Source organism: Balaenoptera musculus, chromosome 10 (assembly GCF_009873245.2).
Source record: "Balaenoptera musculus isolate JJ_BM4_2016_0621 chromosome 10, mBalMus1.pri.v3, whole genome shotgun sequence".
NCBI lineage: Eukaryota > Metazoa > Chordata > Mammalia > Artiodactyla > Balaenopteridae > Balaenoptera > Balaenoptera musculus.
Window position 1 is genome coordinate 83532065 of NC_045794.1, and position 23983 is coordinate 83556047.

The window sequence follows — 23983 nt, forward strand, 5'->3', positions numbered from 1 at the left end:
TGTCGATGGACATTTAGGTTGCTTCCATGACCTGGCTATTGTAAATAGTGCTGCAATGAAAATTTGGGTGCATGTGTCTTTTTGAATTATGGTTTTCTCTGGGTATATGCCCAGGAGTAGAATTTCTGGGTCATATGGTAGTCCTATTTTTAGTTTTGAGGAACCTCCATACTGTTCTCCATAGTGGCTGAAACAATTTACATTCCCACCAACAGTGCAAGAGGGTTCCCTTTTCTCCACATCCTCCTCAGCATTTATTGTTTGTAGATTTTGTGAAGATGGCCATTCTGACTGGTGTGAGGTGATATCTCATTGTAGTTTTGATTTGCATTTCTCTAATAATTAGTGATGTTGATCATATTTTCATGTGTTTGTTGGCCATCTGTATGTCTTCTTTGGAGAAATGTCTATTTAGGTCTTCTGCCCATTTTTTGATTGGGTTCTTTGTTTTTTTGATAATTGAGCTGCATGTGCTGTTTGTATATTTTGGAGATGAATCCCTCGTCAGTTGCTTCGTTTGCAAATATTTTCCCTCATTCTGAGGATTATCTTTTTGTCTTGTTTATGGTTTTCTTTGCTGTGCAAAAGCTTTTAAGTTTCATTAGGTCCCATTGGTTAATTTTTGTTCTAATTTTCATTACTCTAGGAGGTGGGTCAAAAGAAATCTTGCTGTGATTTATGTCATAGAGTGTTCTGCCTATGTTTTCTCTAAGAGTTTTATAGTGTCCGGCCTTACATTTAGGTCTTTAATCCATTTTTAGTTTATTTTTTTGTATAGTTTTAGGAAGTGTTCTAATTTCATTCTTTTACATGTAGCTGTCCAGTTTTCCCAGCACCACTTATTGAAGAGACTGTCTTTTCTCCACTGTATATTCTTGCCTCCTTTGTGATAGATGAGGTGACCATAGGTGCATGGGTTTATCTGTGGGCTTTCTATCCTGTTTCATTGATCTATATTTCTGTTTTTGTGCCGGTACCATACTGTCTTGATTACTGTAGCTTTGTAGTATAGTCTGAAGTTAGGGAAGCTCATTCTATGTGGCCACCATCGCCCTGATACCAAAACCAGACAAAGATATCACAAAAAAAAAGAAAATCACAGGCCAACGTCACTGATGAACATAGACGCAAAAATCCTCGACAAAATACTAGCAAACAGAATCCAACAACACATTAAAAGGATCATACACCATGATCAAGTGGGATTTATCCCAGGGATGCAAGGATTCTTCAATATATGCAAATCAATCAGTGTGATATACCATATTAACAAATTGAAGGATAAAAACCATATGATCATCTCAATAGATGCAGAAAAAGCTTTTGACAAAATTAAACACCCATTCGTGATTAAAAAAACTCTCCAGAAAGTGGGCATAGAGGGAACCTACCTCAACATAATAAAGGCCATATATGACAAACCCACAGCAAACATCATTATCAATGGTGAAAACCTGAAAGCATTTCCTCTAAGGTCAGGAACAAGACAAGGATGTCCACTCTCACCACTATTATTCAACATAGTTTTGGAATTCCTAGACTGAAATCAGAGAATAAAAAGAAATAAAAGGAATACAAATTGGAAAAGAAGAAGTAAAACTGTCACTGTTTGCAGATAACATGATACTATACATGGAAAATCCTAAAGAGGCCACCAGAAAACTACTAGAGCTTATCAGTTAATTTGGTAAAGTTGCAGGATACAAAATTAATGCACAGAAATCTCTTGCATTACTATACAATAACAATGAAAGATCAGAAAGAGATATTAAGGAAACACTCCCATTTACCATTGCAAGAAAAAGAATAAAATACCTAGGAATAAACCTACCTAAGGAGACAAAAGACCTGTATGCAGAAAAATATAAGACACTGATGAAAGAAATCAAAGATGACACAAACAGATGGAGAGACATACCATGTTCTTGGATTGGGGGAATCAATACTGTGAAAATGACTATACTACCCAAAGCAATCTACAGATTCAATGCAATCCCTATCAAATTATCAATGGCATTTTTCACAGAATTAGAACAAAAAATTTTACAGTTTGTATGGAAGCACAAAAGACCCCAAATAGCCAAAGCAATCTTTCTCCTTTTACTACAAAAAAATATAGCTTCTGTAGCTCTCCCCTACTTTGTCCTATCCAAGATCACCTGCTTATAAACACCATGGATTCATCCTGGCATTTTCTAGTCTAGCCCTCCATTTTTTTTTTAAATCTTCTATTTGGCTTTTATGTCATAGCATTTCTCTGCTTCTCTTTCCTCTCTGCCCAGTCTGTAGTCACTTTCTCGAGTCACTTCTCTCTCTCATAGAGGCTGGGGTGCATGAAGAGCATAGGTTTCGGAGTCAGGCAGATCTGGGTTTGAATCTCAGCTCTGTCATCACCAGCTACGTGACTTTAAGCAGTGCTCATCTTTGCTGAGCTTCAGTTTTCGCATCTGTAAAATGGGGACAATATACCTCACTTATAAATCGTTGTAAGTATTAAAAGGACAATGTGTACGTAGTGTATACTATGGTGACTGATATTTTGGACACTTTTCACTTTGTAGTTATAATGTGGATGTTACCCAAAGTTTGCTGAGGCATCCTCTTTTCCTATGAAGCAGTTAGTTCTCATTCTGTGCAGCAACTCCCAAATTTTTGTCAAACTCATCCCAACCTCTAGACTCATATTTCTACCAATCTGCTAATCATCTTCACCGTGATGCCCCACATAATCCAAGATTCAGCATTATTCAAGAAGTTCTCAGCCTGTGGTTACTTCCTTGGTTAATAGAATCTCAGTCCTCACAGTAGCTCTGAGGTTGGAGGTTCTCTCTCCTTCCTCCCTTCTATCCAGCCAACCTGTGTGTACTGAGCAGCTTATTAAGAGCCATTTGCTGTGCTCCATACTTAGGATGCAACAGAGAGCAAAATGAGACAGTCTGAAGCATAAAGAGAAGGTCAAATTTAAGGAAATGTGATGGGTGCTGGGATGGTAAAGACCAGAGTGCAGTGAGGGTGCTCCAAAGGGCCCCTGCAGAGCTGGGATGAAGCAGTGGCCCAGGTTTAACTTTCTTCTCCCATCCCACCCCATTTCCAATAGATCCTGTAAATTCCATTAAATACTTTATTTCCGTCCCTTTTCTATTCCCACTATAACTGTTTGTTCTGGTCAAGTATTCCAGGCACATTAGTTCTGGCTGAAAACTCCTAGGAGTTTCCTAAATCTGTTTCTGATCCATCTATCTCGCCAATCCTTCTCCTAAGCAGCTGCCTACGTTACTTCCTGAAGCACAAATCTGATCATCTCTCTCCCTTTCCTAAAAATCTGTATTGCCTATACCAATCAAGATTCAGTATGGAAAAGAGGCCGCTCTAGCTATTTTAATCAGGAAAGGATTGCCTGTGAAGGTTAGGGATTATAAAATCAGAGGAGGGTTAGTGGAACAGGCATAGGAAGAATGCACCAAGGGTCTGCCTCTCAGGCTGTACTAGAAGTCTGGAATTGGAGAACTTCTGGCTATAGCTATTATTTGTGGATCAGGAAGCCAACGGTGCTACTGCCCCTGACTGCCTTTCCTCACCAGAAAGATGACAGGTCCTGGAATGGTGCTGCAGGAAAACCTCACATATCTGATCTTACTTGTCAAAGGGGTCTGGAGCCAAAAGGGGTCAGGAAGACGGTCTTCATCTCATTTCCACCTTCTCAGTTTCATACAAGTGCATTGAACTAGTGGAACTGAATTCTGCTTCAGAGTCCTAGCTTCAAGGAGTGTGGTAAATAGATTTGGGTTTGCCAGCCTCTGTATAGGAAGGGAGACGAGAAGGAGTTGAGGAATCTTCGGTGAGCAAGGCACCCAGAGCATCTAACTTGTGGGTACCTGCATCGCCTGCAGCCAGTGCAACCTAATGTTCAAAGTGTGTGCAGTTTCATCACTGTTCTTCACGTTTTGTTTAACCCCTGTCTTCCATCATCTACAGTGTCTGTCACCGGCAGGTGCTAAACAGATATTTTTTGCACGTATGAATGAACAAATGCATCCACTCCTGATGCAGTTCTCTTACCTTCTGGCCATAACTTTAGCAGCAACAACTTTCCTGGCTGGTCCTAACTTCCTGCTGAAATCCTGCCCCCCCACCCCCTTTTTTTATTGAGGCCCAGACAAGTCTTCCCTCCTCAGAGGGTCTTCTAAAATCCTCTGGAACCCTCCCACCCCATTTTCTTGTTGCTCCTTTCACCTCCGTCCTAGAGCTTGTCATCTGCCAACATCAGGTGTAGCTATGTATAGTTGACTCTTGAACAACGCAGGTTTGAACTGCGCAGGTCTACTTATACGTGGATATTTTTAAAAATAATACTACAGTGCTGTACAATCTGAGGTTGCTTGAATCCTCTGATGGGGAACTGTGGGTACAGAGGAACCCCATGCAGAAGGCTGATTATGAATTATATACGGATTTTCAGCCGTGAGGAGGGTCAGCACACCAACCCCTGAGTTGTTCAAGGGTCAGCCGTCCTCATATTTTTTTACCTGCCATATTGTGAACTTCAGGGTAACAGTGACTGTTGCATTCATTGCTGTGGCACACCGCCCCCCATGCTTACCTTCAGTTTTTCTCATCACTTTCTCCTTTCCTCTCCCTTTTCTCCAGACATATCACCTCTAACTCTTCTTCTAATGACATTTCTTTCACTCTTATTTTCCTGTAATTACAGGTGAAATTCGACGATTTATAAGTATAGCTAAATCTCTGTTGCTGCTCTTCTCCTGTCCTTAACACCTGTGTACAGACCTGTGTGCTATTTTCTTAACACACTTTTTTCTGTTTTAGTCCTAGGCAGTAATAAAATATAAACGTAAAAGGGGAAGAGTTTAGAAAAGAATTTTGTTTCCTCTCAGTGTGTTCGTGAAATTCACAGTATGTTCAATGTTCTGGTTTGCTACCTTGACAATGGAGACTGTATCAGTGGAATATTCCAATCAATATAACATTCATAGTTGGGATTCTGAGTTGTCAAAACATGGCCATGCGGTTTGTCTGAGCTTTTGTCGCAGCGAATTTCTTAGAACTTCTCTTTGCTTTGTGTGGTTTATGAGGAGTCCTCTTTCTTCCTCTTTAGGTCGTTTTTCTTCCAAACATATTTACTTAATAAGACAACTGAAATTCATAAAGACTACCTAGTTACCTAGTCTTCAGGAAAATTCTTTTTTTTTCTTTGTATTTATAACAATTAAAAAGAAAGAAAAAGTCTATTTAACAGTTTTAGGTTCCCAGCAAAATTGAGCAGAAATTACAGAGTTCCTGTGTATCCTTCCCCCACCCCCACTGGTATATTTGTTACAATTGATGAACCTACATTGACCTCATCCAAAGTCCAGAGTTTACATTAGGGATCACTCTTGGTGGTATACAGTCTATGGTTTTGGACAAAGGTATGATATCCATATCTGTTACAGGATCATACAGAATAGTTTCACTGCCCTAAAAGTCCTCTGTGCTTTGTCTCTTCATCCCCCCTTCCCACTTAACCCCTGGTAACCACTGATCTTTTTATTGTCTCCATAGTTTTGCCTTTTCCAGAATGTCATATAGTTGGAATCATACACTATGTAACCATTTCAGAAAGTAAATACCACAATAAAGGGAGACACACGATTTTTTTTGGTTTCACAGTCCATATAAAGGTTATGTTTACACTATACTGGAGTCTATTAAGTGTGCAATAGTGTCATCTCTAAAATGTGCATGACTTAATTACACTTATTGCTAAAAAATGCTCGTCATCATTGACAAGGTTGCCACAAATCTTCAATTTGTAAAAACAAACTGTATCTGCTGTACCTGTGAAGTACAGTAAAGTGAAGTACAATAAAATGAGATATGCCTGTATTCATTTAAGGTTCTTCCGTGTCTTTTCATGGCTTGATAGCTCATTTTCTTTTAGTGAGGAACAATATTCCATTTCTGAATGTACCAGTTTGTCCATTCACCTCTTGAGGGACATTTTGGTTGCTCCCAGGTTTTGGCAATTATGAATAAAACTGCTATAAATATCCATGTGCAGGTTTTGGTGTGGATATAGGCTTCTAACTCATTTGGGTAAACACCAAGGAGTACAGTTGCTGGATCATATGGTAAGAGTATAAGAGTGTGTTTAGTTTTGTAAGAAACCAGTTAACTGTCTTCCGGAGTGGCTGTACCATTCTGCATTCCCACCAGCAATGCAGACTTATTTTTGTTGGAGGTTCAAAGGACTTCTTAAAAATTCATAAAAGGAAAAATCCATCCCTACAAAGTTGTAGAATGGTCAGTACATGGCCTAGTTTCATTTTACGAAAATATGACCATGTCACAGTCCTTTAAAACGCTCGTTCTGCTTTCTCCTCTCAGCTCAAATAATAGAACTCAAAACTGGTTGCCGAGAAATGAGGAGAAATGGTATAAAAAGCAGACTAGATGATCATATCTGTAGCACTGATATTATGGCTCATTCTTGATTTGCTACTTGTGGATCCGCTACGCTGGGAGGATGGGGGATGCAGGTATGCTTCTGCCCTGCCCCCCAGCCGACTTAGCCAGGTGTCTGCAGTCTCTCGAGTGGGCTTCCTTGCTGATGTGGACGTCCCCCATTCAGCCACACTAAGGGGAGATTAGTTCTTTAGTGCTGATGGCAACTGCAGCTATTGGCAGAAGAGTGTTATTCCAGTTCTTTGGCTGCATCATAGCTAATTTCCTGTGAGGGAATGGGTGAAGAAATTGAATAATCCTCTGGCTGGTGTGGAGGGTCCATTGCAAGCCCCAGGTCTTGGGCTACTTCATCGAACCAGAGCCCTTCTTGTAAGTGTGCCTGTGTGTTGGGTGGGGCCCTGGGCTTCTAAGGGACATCAGAAATCCTAGTGTCAACACTCAGGCAGACAGGGCTCTTTCCCCTCCAAACTTAAACGCTAGTGAAATCTCTCAAAGAAGCCCCTTCTGCCTAAGAGAATCAATAACCTTTCCTCTGACTGACAATTCAAAGTAGAAGGGATGTTTGGAATGCTTTATTATCCCCAAGATGCCCCAATTAGTTGAGTTACCATTAAGAGCCAGGAGTTCCAGAGGTTGAATCTTTGGAGTAAATTAATGCCTGTGGTGTTTTATAATTTCAAGGAGAATTTTTATATTTAAACTTTAAAAAAAAAATGAGCTAATTAGAAATCAGCTCAGAGGGATTTTTAAATTCTTTGAACTGAAGGGGGTTTTGGCCAATCGTATTCAAACAATTCCACAAATATGCACTGAGTATTCATCGATGCCAGGCATTGCAATAAGCAGAGGTTAGAAAGATAGGTAAGATACTCTCCATCCCTCAGGGAACAGTCTAGTAAGAGCATCAGACATACAAGGAAGCAGTATAACCATTTATGTGAGTGTCTCCAGGGAGGGTTCCTCTCTGGGGATGCAAAGATGAATAAAACTCAGGACTAGGACTTTCCTGAAGGAATCAGATAATAAGACGTTATAATACTGTGTGATCCGTGCCATAACTTAAGGATGATGAACTCTATTAGAGGGTAAGGAGTGAGTGTCAGGAAATGCCTGGAAGAAGAGGGATAGGCTTGGTCTGGATCTTGGAGAATAAGTAAGAGTTGAGGAGGAAGGGGGCTGGGCTGAGAAATTCTAAGCAATGGGAAAAGCTTGTGCCAGGACCCTGACATTTTAAACAGCTTGGTGAATTCTGGAACTGAGTATTAGGGCATGGGTAAATGGGAAGATGCAAGTGGGGAGTGACAGAGGAGGAAAAGTTGAAGAGTCATGGGGGGCTCTCATGTGATGAAGGAAGGAGTGCACTTCATGCTGCACATGGTGATGAAGCAGAGAAGAGGTTTCAGTGGGAGAGGGCAGGCTGGTGTTTTCACTTAAAAATCCTCAGGTGGCTGCAAAGGATGCATTGGACAGAGGGAGACGCAAGGCAGGGAGACTGCTTCTGGGACTATCACATTAGCTGCAGGGAGAATTTGTAGCTAGGCTAGGGTGGTGGCAGTGGGAAGATGATGGAGGAAAGAAGTGTTCGGGAGGTGATATGGACAAGATGAGTCAAGCAAGGATGACGCTGAGATTTCTAGGTACCCTATAAAGTGGCCAGAATAGTCTTGCACATAAGAGTTCAATAAATGTTATTTTCCTTGGGCAACAGAGTAGATAGTGATGCTCTTAAGTGGAGAAAAGGAAAGCTAGAGGAAGATTTGGGAGATAAAAGATGTATTTGGTATTGGGTCTAGGATGTTTGTTCCTTTAAAACAAAACAAAAACTACCTGCTTCCTGTTTCCTGCCAATGACAAATTCATATGCTTCTTTGATAGACTGGCGTATTATTGCTAATTAAAAATACTCTAATTGAAAACTATGTCCTTCCAGATGACCATTGGAAAATATCCTTCATATATTATGCATGATTGCCATGGATATTTATTTATTAGGCCTCCTCTTGGGCCAGGCTAATCAGAACAGGGATGATGTGGTCAGGCTTGGGAGGATTTCTGTATTTTGCCTTTCCAGACAGCTTCTTGGGAGGGGAGAGAAATTGTCTAGGTTCCCGGGCTTCTGATATTCTGAAACCATTTGTTCTAGTTGATGCTTCAGAAACCAAGGACCTTATCAATTTCTTCTTGGGATCCGCTTGGACCAGAGCAATTTTAACATAAAATAAAGGAAGGAGAACATGAAATAAGGATCCAGTAAACCTCCTGATTTATAAACTAAACATAATTTAACATTTTTTGCTCAGTGTTTCAGTTCCAGTTACACAAGTGAGGATCAGCATGCTGATTTTGGTAGTGCCTGTTTCTAATAGAGGCAGGAGTTGCTTATTACTGGTAGGTACCCCTTGTCCCTGGATAGTGTTTTAATGCCTGTTAATGAGTGTGACACATTATTAAATGCCTATAATAAACTTGAACATTGTGGTACTGCCCTGAATACCATAATTAAGTGACCTCAAAGATTTCATTCCCCTTCAAGAGTCAAGATAATTGGAATTTTGTCTAGATGTAGAGAAACTTGGGAACATTGTACAAACATTGGTCATGCTGTAAATATTCAAGAAGTGAATGCTGAGTGTATATTATGTTCTGGACACTCTGTTAGGCTCTGGGGACAGAATGAGAAGCACAAGAACAGTGCTTGCTGGAGAGGAGCATATGTTATATTGCAGAGGACAAATAGGCAATCAAATAAATAAGATGGAGGTAAATGTTGCAAGAAGAGTGAAGAGAGTCATGTGCTGAGAAAATGATTGACAGGGTCAAGGAAGCCTTGCTAAGGAGCCATGCCGGGATCTAAGGAAAAGGATGGGGCAGAGGAAACACGTACACAGTCCCTGGGGTGGGAATGAGCTCTGCAAGTTCGAGAAACAGAAAGAGGGCAATGGTTGGGCTGTATGTAGATATTGTAGAGTGAGGGAGAAATGGCTACCTTGTTCCAACCAGTCACGGAAGGCTTATTAGAGACTTAGAAATGAAATAGATGTATATTTACTACATATAGATATATACCCCACCTAACAAGGTAGGTATTGTTACTCCCATTTCCTAGATGAGGGAACTGGGTGTCCGAGACCAGATCTACAGAGCTAGGGCCTGAGTCAGGGCTGCCTGACTCTTCCACTGCACCCTAAATGCAGACCCGCAGAATTGGAGCAAGGCACTTGGAGTGATTAAGTGCTGAGTCATTGGCCTCCTAGGCTGGCTTCCCTGTGATACCTGGGCTTTGGGATATTAACAACAATGATCAAACAATGATGACAGCAGTGGCAATACCTATACCTACTATCACATACTTTATAGTTCATAAGTACTTTACCGTGCAGTTCCTTATTTGTGGCTCAGAAGAACCCTCAAAGGTAAGCAGGACATGTTTTATTCTTCTTTAGGTTAAGAGATGGCCTGAGGTGACATGGGACAGGGCTGGGACTTGGCTCTTCTGATTCTAATCCAGGGCCCTTTCCTTAAACCACAGAAACTCCTGATTAAGGAGGAGATAAATATGGCTCGTAAGCTTGTAATCTTTCAGACTTCCAGAAAACAAATATGTACTTTTGTTTTCAAAGCACTTTTGACTGTGAAGACAAGGCATAAAAGATCAACTCACTCTCATGACTTTCTTGAGCTTCTATTGTGTGCCAGACACTGGGACTGCCAAAGGATCCCAATAAAATAAGTTGAAAGGTACTAATTTAGCACAGTGTTACTTGCCCTATGATATAAGACTAGAAAAAATGCTATGGAAATACAGAGGAAGAAGTAATTAAGTCACTTTTAGGAATTTGGGGAAGACCTCACCAAGAAGATGACAGTAAACTAGGCCTTGAAGGATGAATTTTAGGGTTTCTCTGGGGAGAGAAGCAAGGAAGGTTATTCTAGGAAAAACAGATAAGAATACTATAATAAAAGAGTATGATGGCTCTGAGGAATAGTAAGTAATCAGGTGTATCTGCAGCATGGAATATATAGGATATCATAGTGGGAAAGGAGGCTGGTAGACTGAGGTCTGATTGCAGAGGGCCTTGAATGCCAGGCTCAGGTGGTGCTGTATTTGGCTTGACCATCCCAAGTTTACTAGCAAGGGGATGACATGATTCTATTTTCTTTGTCTTAGAAAGCAAGTGCTATTGGCAAAGGGAGATGGGACTGGAACAGAGGAAAGGTTAGAAACTATTGTAGTAGTGAAGGAGAAAGAATGAAGCCCTGAATTGGTTGTAACCCCTAATTATGTGTTGAGAGGAAATGTAACACTGGGACTGAAGGACTGATTGGATGTGAAGACACACTGATTGGATTTTGGACATACACACTAGTGTTACATTTGTACACATACATATGCTCTTTATTTTGGCCTCCCTAGACTCAGCCCAGTTCTCTCTGACTCTTCCAGGCAGCCATCGATTTATTTTTTTTCATCCTCAAAAAAGGAGAAAATGTTATAGGTCTGTAATCCTATAGGTCCTTTCTGTATGATTTGATCTTTGATCCCATAGGAATCTTCTGGCTGAGAAATGCTGTATGCAATCAAATTTTTGAAGAGTTGGAGGCTGTGATATTATTTATGTCCTGCAGATTACTTACCTTTTATGTATTTGGAACTGTTGTTGCATATTTGAAAGCCCTCCTACTAAGCACTTTAGGGAAATCATTCTCAGCCAGTGACCTCAAGTAGGGAAACATTAGCAGAGCAACCTATTCTCTGTTTCTGGCCTCCTGCTGAATGCTAAAGGAGAATTTAGGTATTAGATAAAGGACTATAATATTTATGTCAGATCCCACACATTTCTAGAATATTCTTTCCTTCTACTTTTTTATTAATTGAGGACTACTCATCCTGGCTTTAAAATGTAATGTGGGGTCAGAGTTAGAAAAAAAAAAGTCAACAAATACAGATTGCTTGCTCTTTAAATTATAAGCATCAAGAATTTATTTCTGTTGCAAAGAAGGGTTACATTTAATCTCTGAGGTAAAATGGGTTTTTCTACTTTAGCTTGGATTCATTTCACTCCTATTTCACCCAAATTCATGTAACACTGTGGGAAGGGTCCCAAAATAATCTCTACATTCAGTCAAAAACATCTGCAGGGGAGTCTTCCATGTTCAGATCAATGTTTCCATGAAAGAGAAGCAGCATTTTGGGGCTATTCCGGTGGTTCATATACTGGCATTGCCACCTGGGAAAGCTTTCAACTCCCTGCACCCCAGTTACTTCAGTGAAGATGATACTCATGTCCTACGAGTGTTGTGAAGACTAAAAGAGGTGTGAAGCCACTGGAATTAAGTCTGGCACAAATGAGGGTTCAGTAAATATTAGCTCCTTTAGACACCAGTTTATAGAAGTTAGGCAAAAGAGACGCAGGCTTTTTCCTTTAGGGAGATTATAACTTAGTTTTCAAAACCATTGATTGGCAGAATGTTGTTTAAAAATTCCTTCTGTTCCATTGATCTGTGTGTCTGTACCACAGATGCCAGTGCCATAGTATTTTGATTACTGTAGCTTTGAAGTATAGTCTAAAGTCAGGGAACGTGATACCACCAGCTCTGTTCTTCTTTCTCAGGATTACTTTGGCTATTCAAGGACTTTTGTGTTTCCGTACAAATTATAGAATTAATTGTTGTAGTTCTGTGAAAAATGTCTTTGGTATTTTGAATAGGGATTGCATTGAATCTGTAGATGGCCTGGGTGTTATGCTTAGTGAAATAAGCCAGACAGAGAGAGACAAATACTGTATGTTATCACTTATACGTAGAATGTAAAAAATGAAATGAATGAATATAACAAAACAGAAACAGACTCACAGATATAGAGAATAAACTAGTAGTTACCAGTGAGGAGATGGAAGAGGAGAGGAGCAAGATAAGGGTAGGAGACTAAGAGGTACAAACTCCTATGTATAAAATAAGCTACAAGGATATATTGTGGAGCAAAGGGAACATAGCCAATATTTTATAATGTTAAATGGAATATAATTTACAAAAGTTTTGGTGTTTTTTTAAAAATTTTTATTTATTTATGGCTGCGTTGGATCTTCGTTGCTATGCACAGGCTCTTTGTGTTTGCAGCGAGCGGGTGCTACTCTTCGTTGTGGTGCACGGGCTTCTCATTGCGGTGGCTTCTCTTGTTGCGGAGCATGGGCTTCAGTAGTTGTGGCTTATGGGCTCTAGAGCACAGGTTCAGTAGTTGTGGCGCCGGGCTTAGTTGCTCTGTGGCATGTGGATCTTCCTGGACCAGGGCTCGAACCCGTGTCCCCTGCATTGGCAGGCAGATTCTTAACCACTGTGCCACCAGGGAAGCCCTCTACAAAAGTTTTGAATCACTGTTGTACAACTGAAACTAATAGAATATTGTAAATCAATTATAACTCAATAAAAAAGAAAATTCTTGATTCTCATGCCTCCTGTTAAGTGTCTGATGTCAAAAATGGAATTACACAGCCATTTATCTCCTTGGTGATCTAGAAAATAGGTATGTTTTTACTTTTTCTCTTCGGGCTGGTTACAGAGTAGAATCCATTTTCAGTGTTGAAAGACTGAGCTTTAAGAATCCTTGGCTTTCAGACTTTATACAGCTCTGTCAGCATGCTACCCAGAAACAAATTTCCTGAAAGAGCTATCTTTTTTTCTTTTTCAAACAAATGACAGGTGTAGGTACATAATTCAAATTACCTTGTAGTCTTAAAAAAAAAAAAGGCATTAAATCATATTGTTGTAGAATTTTAGCCAGATTCTCTTGACCATTGAAATGGCCATCTAACAAGTATTTTAGTACTGTTGTTACTCCAGTGAGCAAGACACAGTCCCTGAAATTGTCCATGTTTAATTGACTTGGATAAATATTTTGCGACTTAAAAAATTAATTGTTGCTACCTGAAATGGGAAGTATTTCTATATGTTGAGGAAGGAGGAGTGAAGTGGCCAAATTTTAAAAATTAATTGCATTTCAGCAAGTGACTGGAATACTTGTTTTCATTGACCCGACTGTTATATAGATATGCAATTATTTAATCAACTAAGTAATTTGTACTTCTGTAGTTTTATCATTTTCATGCTGCATTATAACCCTATGTATTCAAGGTATTGAACCTGTTCCATAAACAGTATTAATCTCAATTACTTTGGGAGCTTTAAATACTATTCCCTTATTAAATATATTCTTTGTTATGCTGCCCATGTTTTTGCAGCATCAGAAACTATTGATGCTGATAAAAGCAAACATTCAGTTAAAAAAACCTTTTCATGTTTTAATTAATTAAAAAAATTAATTGTGCATTTATATTTCTCAAATGGTTTTGGTTATGGAAAACACCTTATAGGGCTAATTTAGAACTTTGAGTCCAAAATTCAACTTCATGGCTTGGTTTTATCTGAGGGACATTAAAATAGTAGAACATTTTCTGTCTTGGCAAGATTTGCAGTGTTGAAATTTTGAAAAGAAGATTTAATTTTGTCCATGAAACTATAAACTTCTTGAAGGCAGGGCCTGCCCCTTTTATTTCTGTGCTACCAGCACATGGTTGGCTGTGGTTAAAGGTTTGCTGATTGGAGTTGAACTGAAGTGAATAACACAACAGAATTTGAGACTCAATCTCCCAGGTCTTCCTTGTTTAATATACATAGGATGAACCTGACAAAACCGTCCTTTTTTCATTTCAAAAATTTCATTTTATTCTGTTCATCTTCGATGTGGAACATTTTTACGGCCTCCTGCTGTAACTCATTTGGGTAGTGAGTTAACTTCTTCCTTGGAACTTAGCCCTTCGTTTTACTTCGCAGTATTCAGGCTCCCCAAAGTTAGCTTGCCTCTGGGTAGAGATTGCTGCAAAATTTCCAAGTGATTCTTCAACATGTAGGTTAAAGCAGAACTAAAATTAAGGACTCAATCATGTAAGCCACCTGAAAAACAAACCAACCCAGGGACATTTGTGTCTTCCTATTAACTCTTGGCTAGCACAAGGAGTTAATATTTCTTGCAAAGATAAAAAGATGACCCAAGACAATCTCCCCAAGGTAAACAATTCTGAAGTTTTACTGTGAAATCCAATTCAACTAGCATTTAACTCTAGAACCTACTCCCGTATTTAATTTAATCATCACAGCCAAAACCAAATTAATACATACATACTGAGGTTACAGGTTCAATATTAAAATAGAATGGGGAGAAAGGCAGGCAGGAAAAGTATAATATTCTCTGCTTAGTCACTACTAAAGAATTTGCTCCTTTGCCTCTTTCATTAGTCTAGCTCAGAGTTTTTCAAACTTCAGTGTGCCTGTGAATTATTATACAGGGATTTTTACCCAAATCCACATATTCTGTCTTATGGGTGATATAAGAAAACTCAAAAACAAATGTTACTATCTTTATAAACTGTCTCTAACAAGTACTTCTATACATATATTATACAAGAAAATATACTGAAACTGAGAGACAGATTTCAGAGAGACCTTTAACCCTTCTCTGTCTAAACGACTCACCTGTGAAACAGGGATCCTGGTCCCTGGTATTTCATCCTGTGCCTTGGGCATAAAGCAGCCCACGTCCAAAGTGTCATTATTGTACTCGTGGTGACCTCTCTGCGCACATCATCGGGGCTGTCTGGTCTGTGAAATGCCATTAGATATCATTTAGGGTGGGTTTCGAGTCTGGCTTCTTGCAGAGATGCGGTGGGATGCTTAGGAAACTTCCTGAGTGGTTGGTATAACTATGGGGCTTTGGGTCTTATTTTTAATAACAAAGCAAATATTATCAGCAACTGGGCAGAGGAGGGTAAGATGCCAATCCTGCCAAACTCCGGTGGAGACAGGGGGCTGCCCTGCTTCTCTGAGAACGGGCTGTCATCTGCTGCTCTCTTGTCACACTGACACGGCCCCCTGGCTGGGCTGATTGGTCGCTGGCAATAACTGATAGGGAATACTGATATTCTAGCTGGCAGTTCCTCACACTCCAAAGAGGCTCCTTTCCACCCCTCTTCTCACCTTCCCGACCCCTGCCTGGTGCCCAGCCTCCCCCAACGACGCTGCCCCTGCCCCCCCCCCGGGGGAGGAGAGCCCTGGGCGTGATGCTGTGAAATCCACCAGGCTGCCTGCGTTCAGGCTTGCTCTCGGGAGAGTCCTGTTCCCGACTTCTCAGGGTTTTCACAGCACAAACAACTGCATGCGGGCCCGAGGGAAGGCTGAGAAGGACTTGTGTGTGTTGGTTTTACCGTCTTTCATCACTTTGTTGGCTTCATCCCGTGTCTGGAGCTCCGCGGTGGATTTCTTTCTGCCTACGACACTGAGGAAGGATCCCTTCTCCTTCTGTTGACTCTTTCTATTTTTATGGTAAGTGCTTGCATTCAATGAGCAGCCCTGCTGCAGTGAAGTGAACGCCAGCTCTCTTCCCAGCTAAGCTTAGTGACCTTCTCTCTGCGTTTCTCCTGTTTTCCTGGATCCACGTCTGGGGTGATCCAGCTAACGAAAATGCCGGGGGCCATGTGTCTAGATTATCTGTCTTTTTATTTTATTTTATTGTTTCCATAAACCTGAGCTCCTCGCCTGTGCTGGAAACATAAGCGCTCTCTCTTTGTCCTTGAAGCGGCAGGCAGGGAAATGTGTGCACGATGGTAAACTGCAGCAGTGTGCAGGTGATCTGTGGAGGGTGACTGACAAATTTGGGCAAGATGAATCCTCGGCGTGCTGAGGTGCACTTCTCAGAATCCGGAAGGGCCGGGCTGATCGGCCCACCTAGCAAACTATTTCATCTTTCCCGGTGAAGACAGCACGCGTGTGAGTTATGTCGGAGCCGGCTGTGGGCAGTGGCGCCTTAAAGCACCTGCCTGTGGGTCCAGAATGGCCCTGTATCTTTCTTGTGGGCTTTACAACTTGGGCAGTAGCATTCGTGGCTGCGGGAGGAACCCTGCGCTGGCGGGCAGGGTAGACTGCATGACCTCATTGCTTCTTTCCCTTTGGAATCTCAGGGTGCCTGTTCTGCAAACTGTGTCTTCCATCCTCTTCAGAGGGTGGTAGGGCAGCGATGAGAGGCACGTTTCTGAGTTGACAAGATAGTTTCAATCCTCCTTCTGGGAGATAAAAGGCTTTGAGACTGTTGGAATGGTTAGACTTTCCTAAGAGAAAATAAGCAGGTTTCAGAGGAAGAACATGCACGTTGCGGTGACATCAGGCAGACTGTTTGTTCCAGGGCATTTACTCTTAGACTAGTGTTCTAATTTTTCACCTGGTCTCCCGAGGCGTGCTGCAGAGAACACCACAACTTCAATTACTGGCTGCCCCTTGAAGCCCAAAGGAAACAAATAGAGAACATTTTAGTATAGTTCTCACTTTGTGGAACCTGGGGTTGAAGGGGAGTCTCTTCTCACAGGGAGATGTCTTTCTTTTCCTTTTCCTTTTTTTTTTTTTTTTTTTTTTGGTAGCAAGTGTGTTGGATTATTTTGGTCAACGTAGCATTCTAAAGAATAAGCTTCACAGTTCTAATTATGCTTGGTTATTTTCCGTTCTTGGACTGGAGATGGGTTATTTTATTTGATTTTGTGTGGATTTTCCAGTTGTGGTCCATTTAACTCCAGGGAGGGTAAAATGTGGAGTGAAATTTCTGGTCTCTCTCCCTGTTGATTGGGAGTTTGGAATGTAAAGTTCTTTAACTGTCTTGCTCTTTCTCACCACTTTTGTTTCCACTGTCTGTGTGGATTTTTCTCAAAATAGTGGTGATGACATCAGGCATATGCTTTTATCCCGTTCTCTGGTTCCAAAGTAGATAATTTGGTTGTTTTGGGTGGAGGGTTCTTTAAATACATGAAAGCGTACATTAAAACAAAGAACAAGAATTGTAGATGTTTACATTATCACCCAGCTTCAGAGTGAAACCAGCAAATAGGTTAACAGCAACAGCAACAACCAAAAATTAGGATCCTTGCATACTGTAACCTCTGAATCATTAAATAATGTCTGAAGTACTTTCATCATTGTTTGGATTAGCTGTTCTAATATCCACACTTCCCTACACTCAGTTATGGCTGGGAGCAGTGTTGTCATTTGACTGGCTGACTTCTCTGCTTCCTTTGATTCTAATGTTTAGTTGTTTACTTTCATTCCTGCTGGTGTTTTCTTTGCTTAATTTTTTTCCTCCAATCTCAAGGATTTTTATCAGGTGCTTGGCAACTCAACTTGACGTATTCATCAGGACGGAAAGGGTTAGAGTCAGCTTGGGTGTCATGGAAATAGACTCCGCATTTCACGCTGCAGGCCATTTCAGATGCCTTTAGAAAATACTTTGTTTTAATTAGTAGCAACTTTAGCTTTGAGAGAGGAAATTCAGTGGGCTTCCTTTATTTTACTCAACAGAATATTCACCCATGCAATCAGAATTGTATATATGCAAGCATGTACACAAATGCACTGTTTACTTGTCACTGTTAAGTGTACATATTTTAAATAGTTGTAGCGTGCTCATTTAGAGAAGAGGAGAAAAATTTGAGATACTGCTTTGCATTCTCTAGCTAGCTTTTTTTTTTTTTTTTTTCTCCTCTTGGTAGGGATTTCCCTGATTTCCCCTCCACCCCCCCTCCAGATAACCACCTTTGGGAATTTCTTTGAATTGGGAGAGTGCATTCTTTAGCATTTGCTTGTCTCACAGCATGGTGTCAGGTTAATTCCTTTGTAGAGTCTCTGAAGGCAGCATACACAATCACTGCAGAAAATACCCGTAAAAGCTGTGCTGAGTGGAGCCAGTAACTCTTAGCCTCTTGGTGTGATGAAGTCACTGCAACATTTTTTGCGTTTTGTGTGTGTGTGTTTATTTAGCTGCTGTGCCTTGTAACCAATTTTGCTTGCAACCCTAGCAAGTTGTACTTATTTGAAATGGGTCTAGAAATAGCTAGATAGGTGTAGATGCAGTTACTCATTTTTCACATTTCTTTTTTAAAAATTTTTGGCTGCGTTGGGTCTTCATTGCTGTGCACGGGCTTTCTCTAGTTGCGGCGACTGGGGGCTACTCTTCGTTGCTGTGCGTGGGCTTCTCATTGCGGTGGCTTCTGTTGTTGCGGAGCACGGGCTCTAGGCGCGCGGACTTCAGTAGTTGTGGCATGTGGTCTCAGTAGTTGTGGCGCATGGGCTAAGTTGCTCCGCGGCATGTGGGATCTTCCTGGGCCAGGGATTGAACCCATGTCCCCTGCATTGGCAGGCGGATTCTTAACCATTGCACCACCAGGGAAGTCCCTTTTCACATTTCTTAATTACAGCTATCATTAAAACAGTGCTTTTACTGTTTCTTTTGATGGTATTCTATTCAATAATTTGAAACCTGTAGTTTATATTCTGAATCAGTATTCAGAATTCTCCATTATCTTCCTTTCTACTTTTTCCCAGTTCTGCTTTACTTATATTTCTATGCATGAATAGGCATTCGTGTACACATATAAACTCAGTGAAGATCGTTGGATTAATCAAGAGTTGGTTAACACCTTCTCTTTTTTTTTTTTTTTTATAAATTTATTTATTTTATTTTTGGCTGCATTGGGTCTTCGTTGCTGTGCGTGGGCTTTCTCTACTTGCGGCGAGCGGGGGCCGCTCTTCATTGCGGTGCGCGGGCTTCTCATTGTGGTGGCTTCTTTTGTTGCAGAGCACGGGCTCTAGGCACACAGACTTCAGTAGTTGTGGCACACGGGCTCAGTAGTTGTGGCACATGGGCTTAGTTGCTCCGAGGCATGTGGGATCCTCCCGGACCAGGGCTCGAACCCGTGTCCCCTGCATTAGCAGGCGGATTCTTAACCGCTGCGCCACCAGGGGAGTCCCAACACCTTCTCTTTTAGTAACCAAAACTCTAGTGCTCAACCTGTAATCATGTAACTGAGAGAAGAAATTGTCCCTGTTAATATAAATATAACCTCATGTGTCTGCAGGCATTCTTCTCATTGAAACTATTTTCCATAGTTGATTACCAGGACCAGAAATAGAATCAGTTTTGCATTTTAATTAATGACATTCTAGATTTGTCTAGGTTGGACTGCCCTCAAATCTTGAAATGTTTACTATTTAAAAGGTCTTCCTGTAAAGAGGGGGAGTTTATGGATGATACAAAATGAAACCACTTGATTATGTGATACAGCCTTTCTTTGGCAATTGAATGAACCATATCATTAAGGATGTTGGCTGAGTTTTCCTGTGGCTTTTTACAATATAATTAAGGCTCTATATTCCCTTTACCACCTTTCCATGAGCCTTTTTTTTCACAGAGTAAAAGGAACATACAACTCCCCCATAAAGCTGCTTAGAGGGAGAACCATTCTTTAACTGAGATTCAAAACCACTTCCAACACCAGCTATGGTGATCTACTTTGAAAGGAGCTTGCTATTCAATTGGCAACTCAGACAGATTGTATAAAAGAGGAGAAATTCTTCATGAGCTGTTGAAGACTGCATTTTTGAAATGCGTCTCCCTACAGAATTCATTTAGGACTGTAGTCACTAGAGCAGCTTTGCAGAAAAAAATCATGTCCTTAGGAGCATAATAATCTACCCAGACTGTCATAAATGTTTATGTGCAAGTTATGTCTCTTGGGTGGTAAAGGGAGTTGGCAGAATTTTGGAGGAGAATCAAATCACAGCCCCAAAATAACGTAAGACGAAAGGGGAAAATTCCTCCCTATACTTAGCATTTAATTCTCCAGTCAGGCTGTTGGCCCTTAAGTCTGAAGAGCCAAGAAATTGTTAAAAACACATAATGACAGATTTTGTGGGCCTGTTCTGTAATAGAAATCTTTGACCCTTAATTAGGCATCTGCTGAGTGACCTTTTGGCTTGCAGCCATTCTTATAGGAAGCAGACATATTGTAATACAGCAGGAATTCACTTACATTTTTCCTGTTGGTCTCCCACTGGAGACCTCCTGTGAGTGTCAGAGGGAATGAGTGTCTGGAGACCACGGCCAGTCACAGCAGGATGTCTTCAGGACCCCGGGTGCCAGTGTGGCCCCAGCCGCTAACTGGCTGTCAGATTCAAAGTCATATCTGCTACGTTGGGCTTGGTGGGCCAGATAATCTGAGGGCTCCCCCAACCATTAAAAATCATGAACTGTTGTTCCAGCTCTGTCTTTTTACTAGATGGGTAATTTCTAAGGCAGTTGATCTAGATGAGACATTCCTAGAGGGGATGGGCTATACCTTCCCTTGATTTACAAAGCCCCCAGCACTACGACAGTGACATGAGCAGCAGAGTTACTCAGAAACATGTGATAATGGTGATCCTTCATGAACAAGGCTCATGTGTGTATGATGACGACCTGCTGCCCCTGGGACATCTTGAAATACCTCTTCTTATCAAAAGGGACCTTGAGGAGCATCTTACCTACCCTCTCGTTTCATAGATAAGAAAGCTAAGGTCCAGGGAAGTTAAGTCACTTCCTCAAGAAAGTGATCTGGTTAGCACCTGGGCAAGACAGTCGAGTGCAATGTGCATGGATTTACTTAGACTCCAGCTCCACTCCTGGTGTGGGACCCCTTCCACGATACACAGCTGACACTTACTGTGTTATTCTTTGCTCACAAAACTGCTTTGTGGCATCTAACTCACTGGTGTCCATTATTTCTGGGTTTATTTCATGCAGATTACGTGGCTGTACCAGTCAGAGTGAGTCACATCAAGCAACTGTTTATGGTCATGTGTTCATGCTTGTGTGGAAATGCATTTTTTTTATATTGAAACTGCTTTTCTTATGAACACTTCAAGAATTTTAAAAACATTATGCTTAATTTCCCTCCCTGTGCTTCAACCATTTATTTCTGTTTTATAGAGGGGTGATGTTTGTGGATCAGTTCCTTTGTCCATTCATTCACCTAATACTCATTGAGCACCTATTGTGTCCACCCTAATGCCAGGCAGTAGGGATCCGGTGGTGAAACAGCTGGATGTGGCCATTGCCCTGAGGGAGTTCAGTCTAGTGATGCTTCATGGAGTTTATCTTCTCTTGATTTTTCAGCCAGTAATCTGCTTTCTGCTTCTCACGGTTTCTCAGAATCCAGTTGAGAAACAGTTTGCTCGGGCAGTTCTTTCCTGTGATTATTCCACTGAGAAGTTCTTTTCATAACAAGGCACCTTTGCTGTCATTGCAACGTATATCTTCCTGTTATCCAAACCGGTATTTTTAGCTTGTGATTTTGTTACCTGACTGAACAAAAGAGATTAATTAGCTGAATTTGTTTGGACTGTTGTTGTGATTCACAAGATGACTGTTCCATTCTGTGACACAACTAGCCTGATCCTGGAATCCTAAATTTATAGCCTGGATAGCACAGCGTCCATGGAACTAATTGCAGGTTAAAGACCAAACTCCTTGGCCTTGTATACCAGGCCCATCATAATGTACAGCCATTGCTTCTATGCTCTGCTTCTTGTTCTGCAGCTCCCCTAGAATGTTCCAGAAGTAACAAAACATTTACAGTGCTCAGAAATAAGGAGCTGTCTCTTGTCTCAGTGCCTTTGCACATACCGTTTCCTCTGCCTGCAATGTCTCTCCTCTCTTGAGACTAACTTTCAAGTTCAGATATCATCTCCCACAGAAGCTTTTTGACACTTACAACCTTTATTGACCCCTGTGCCCAAAGCTGAGCTAGGTAGACCCTGTCTGTCCTCTTACAGACCTCATAGGACTTTATAAAAGTCTCATAGGACTTCATAAACTATAATTACTTGTCTACTTGGCTCTCTCTCCCAAATAGACATCTTGTTCCTTGAGGGCAGGGACCATGTTTTCATCTCTATATCCCAAGGCCCAGCTGAGTGACTGCTGATTAACAGATATCCAATTGTTCTTGAACAAATGAATCACGAATCACCATAGAAAACCTAGGGTGCTGGTATTGACAACTACTGCTCTGTGTGGAAAACTTAATTTTTCAAAACAATGTGACTATATGAATTGTATGGAGAAGGATAGAGAGATTGGCAGCCATCCTGATGTAATCCATTAGAAATTCTATGCAAAACCCCAGAAAATGTCTCTGCCTCCAAATGAGTTTCAATAAAGTAAACGACAAGAATTAAGTGTCTTCTATAAGCAAAGCATTGTTAGGTCCCCAGGAATGAAAGATTTAAATACAAAAAAAAGCAACAGTGTAATTCCTGTCTTCCAAAAGGCCACAAACTAGTGAGAACTTGTTCTGCGTGCAAATGACCTTGTTATAAGGTGGACAGTTACAGAGATTCTAGTAGGCTGTAGGCTTGCAGATGAGGTGGGAGTAGAAAGGTCATTCCAGGCAGAGGGGCTGGCTTGAGCAAGAATCTAGACATCGGATGGTGGGTCAACAATTAGGTGGCTTTGGTTGGGAAGTAGAGGGAGTGGGGTAGGGGTGGGGGGAGGGGAGTGGAAAATGCAGAGGAAGACAAGGAACCTTTGGGTGGGGGAGATGGGAATGGTATCAGAAGATCTGAATGGTAGTTGATTTTTTTCTGTAAGTTGGGAGGTAATTAATAGGGTCTAGAAAAAGCCAGTTGGAAATTGTTTGGAATCTCTCCTTGGGTTTAATTAAATCAAAAGTCTGTATTCAGCAGGGAAAGAGAGCAGTTGCTTAGCGTAAGACATTTGTTTCTCAGCCATCCCTTTTGCCCTTGAGGGTATAGTTTGACATTCAAAGTCATCACGAGGAAATGAAGCTGGGAAATCTAACCTAAATCAATCAATTTTAGACCTAGAGAGAGTTGAGGATGGAGGTCACTGAAGTGCCTCTTAACACACTCTCCAGAGTGTAAAGAACCCCCCGGGCCCTTTGGTGCTTTTATTGCTAGTAACTTACATTTTTTTTTCCTTTTTCAATTAGCTTTGTGCTATTTACAAAGAATACAATCATCTTATGAACCAGTGGGTATAGGCATGCATGAACTAGTTTCATGTAGGTGAAGAAGTGGTTTAGAAAATTTTCTGCTGTGCCTCTTCCCTCCTTTTTTTTTTTTTTTTTTCTTTTAAGAATCAGGGAACATGTGTGTAGGGAGTGGTGAGTCGTTAAGCTTTGTGTGTCTCAGAATTGGATCTGATCAGATGACTCTCCATCTTGAAAGTAACCTAAAAAGAGATTGAGGAGTTAGGAAAATCTCTAGAAATCTTGGCCAGAGTATGAAAGCAAATCTTGTTTATGGAGCGAGAGATGATGAGGCAGAAGCTTCATTCACTAACTTACTTACTTAACAAGTACTACTGAGCATTTACTATGCTTCTGGCTCAGTTCTAGACACTGGAGAAACAGTGAACAAAACGGTCAATGTCTTGTCTTCATGGAGCAAACATTCTGGTAGGAAGCGAAGAGGAAACAGACATTTTGGCATATTGCAAACATGTCATGATGATAAGCACTATGGAGAAAAAAATGAATGATTTTGCTATTATCTTCACATTTGGGCTTTCTTTCGATTTATTTAACTTACGTATTTTCGAATCATTTTTTCATTCATTGTTTTCCGCCTACTGTTTTTATATTTACTTTCT

The 23983-nt window shown here is 40.9% G+C and overlaps 1 protein-coding gene across 2 annotated transcripts in view; it reads left to right on the forward strand.

Annotated features, from left to right (window-relative positions):
* ANO4 (anoctamin 4) overlaps positions 1 to 23983 on the forward strand; it is a 445216-nt gene that overhangs the window by 61676 nt on the left and 359557 nt on the right. Inside the window, exon 1 of one of the 2 annotated variants that reach the window (XM_036866242.1) lies at positions 15942 to 16281. The exons of the other annotated variant lie outside the window; for it this stretch is intronic. The gene's annotated coding sequence lies outside the window, so the exon portion shown is untranslated. Of the gene's footprint in view, positions 1 to 15941; positions 16282 to 23983 lie in introns of those variants that run through there. 2 annotated transcript variants of the gene reach the window in all.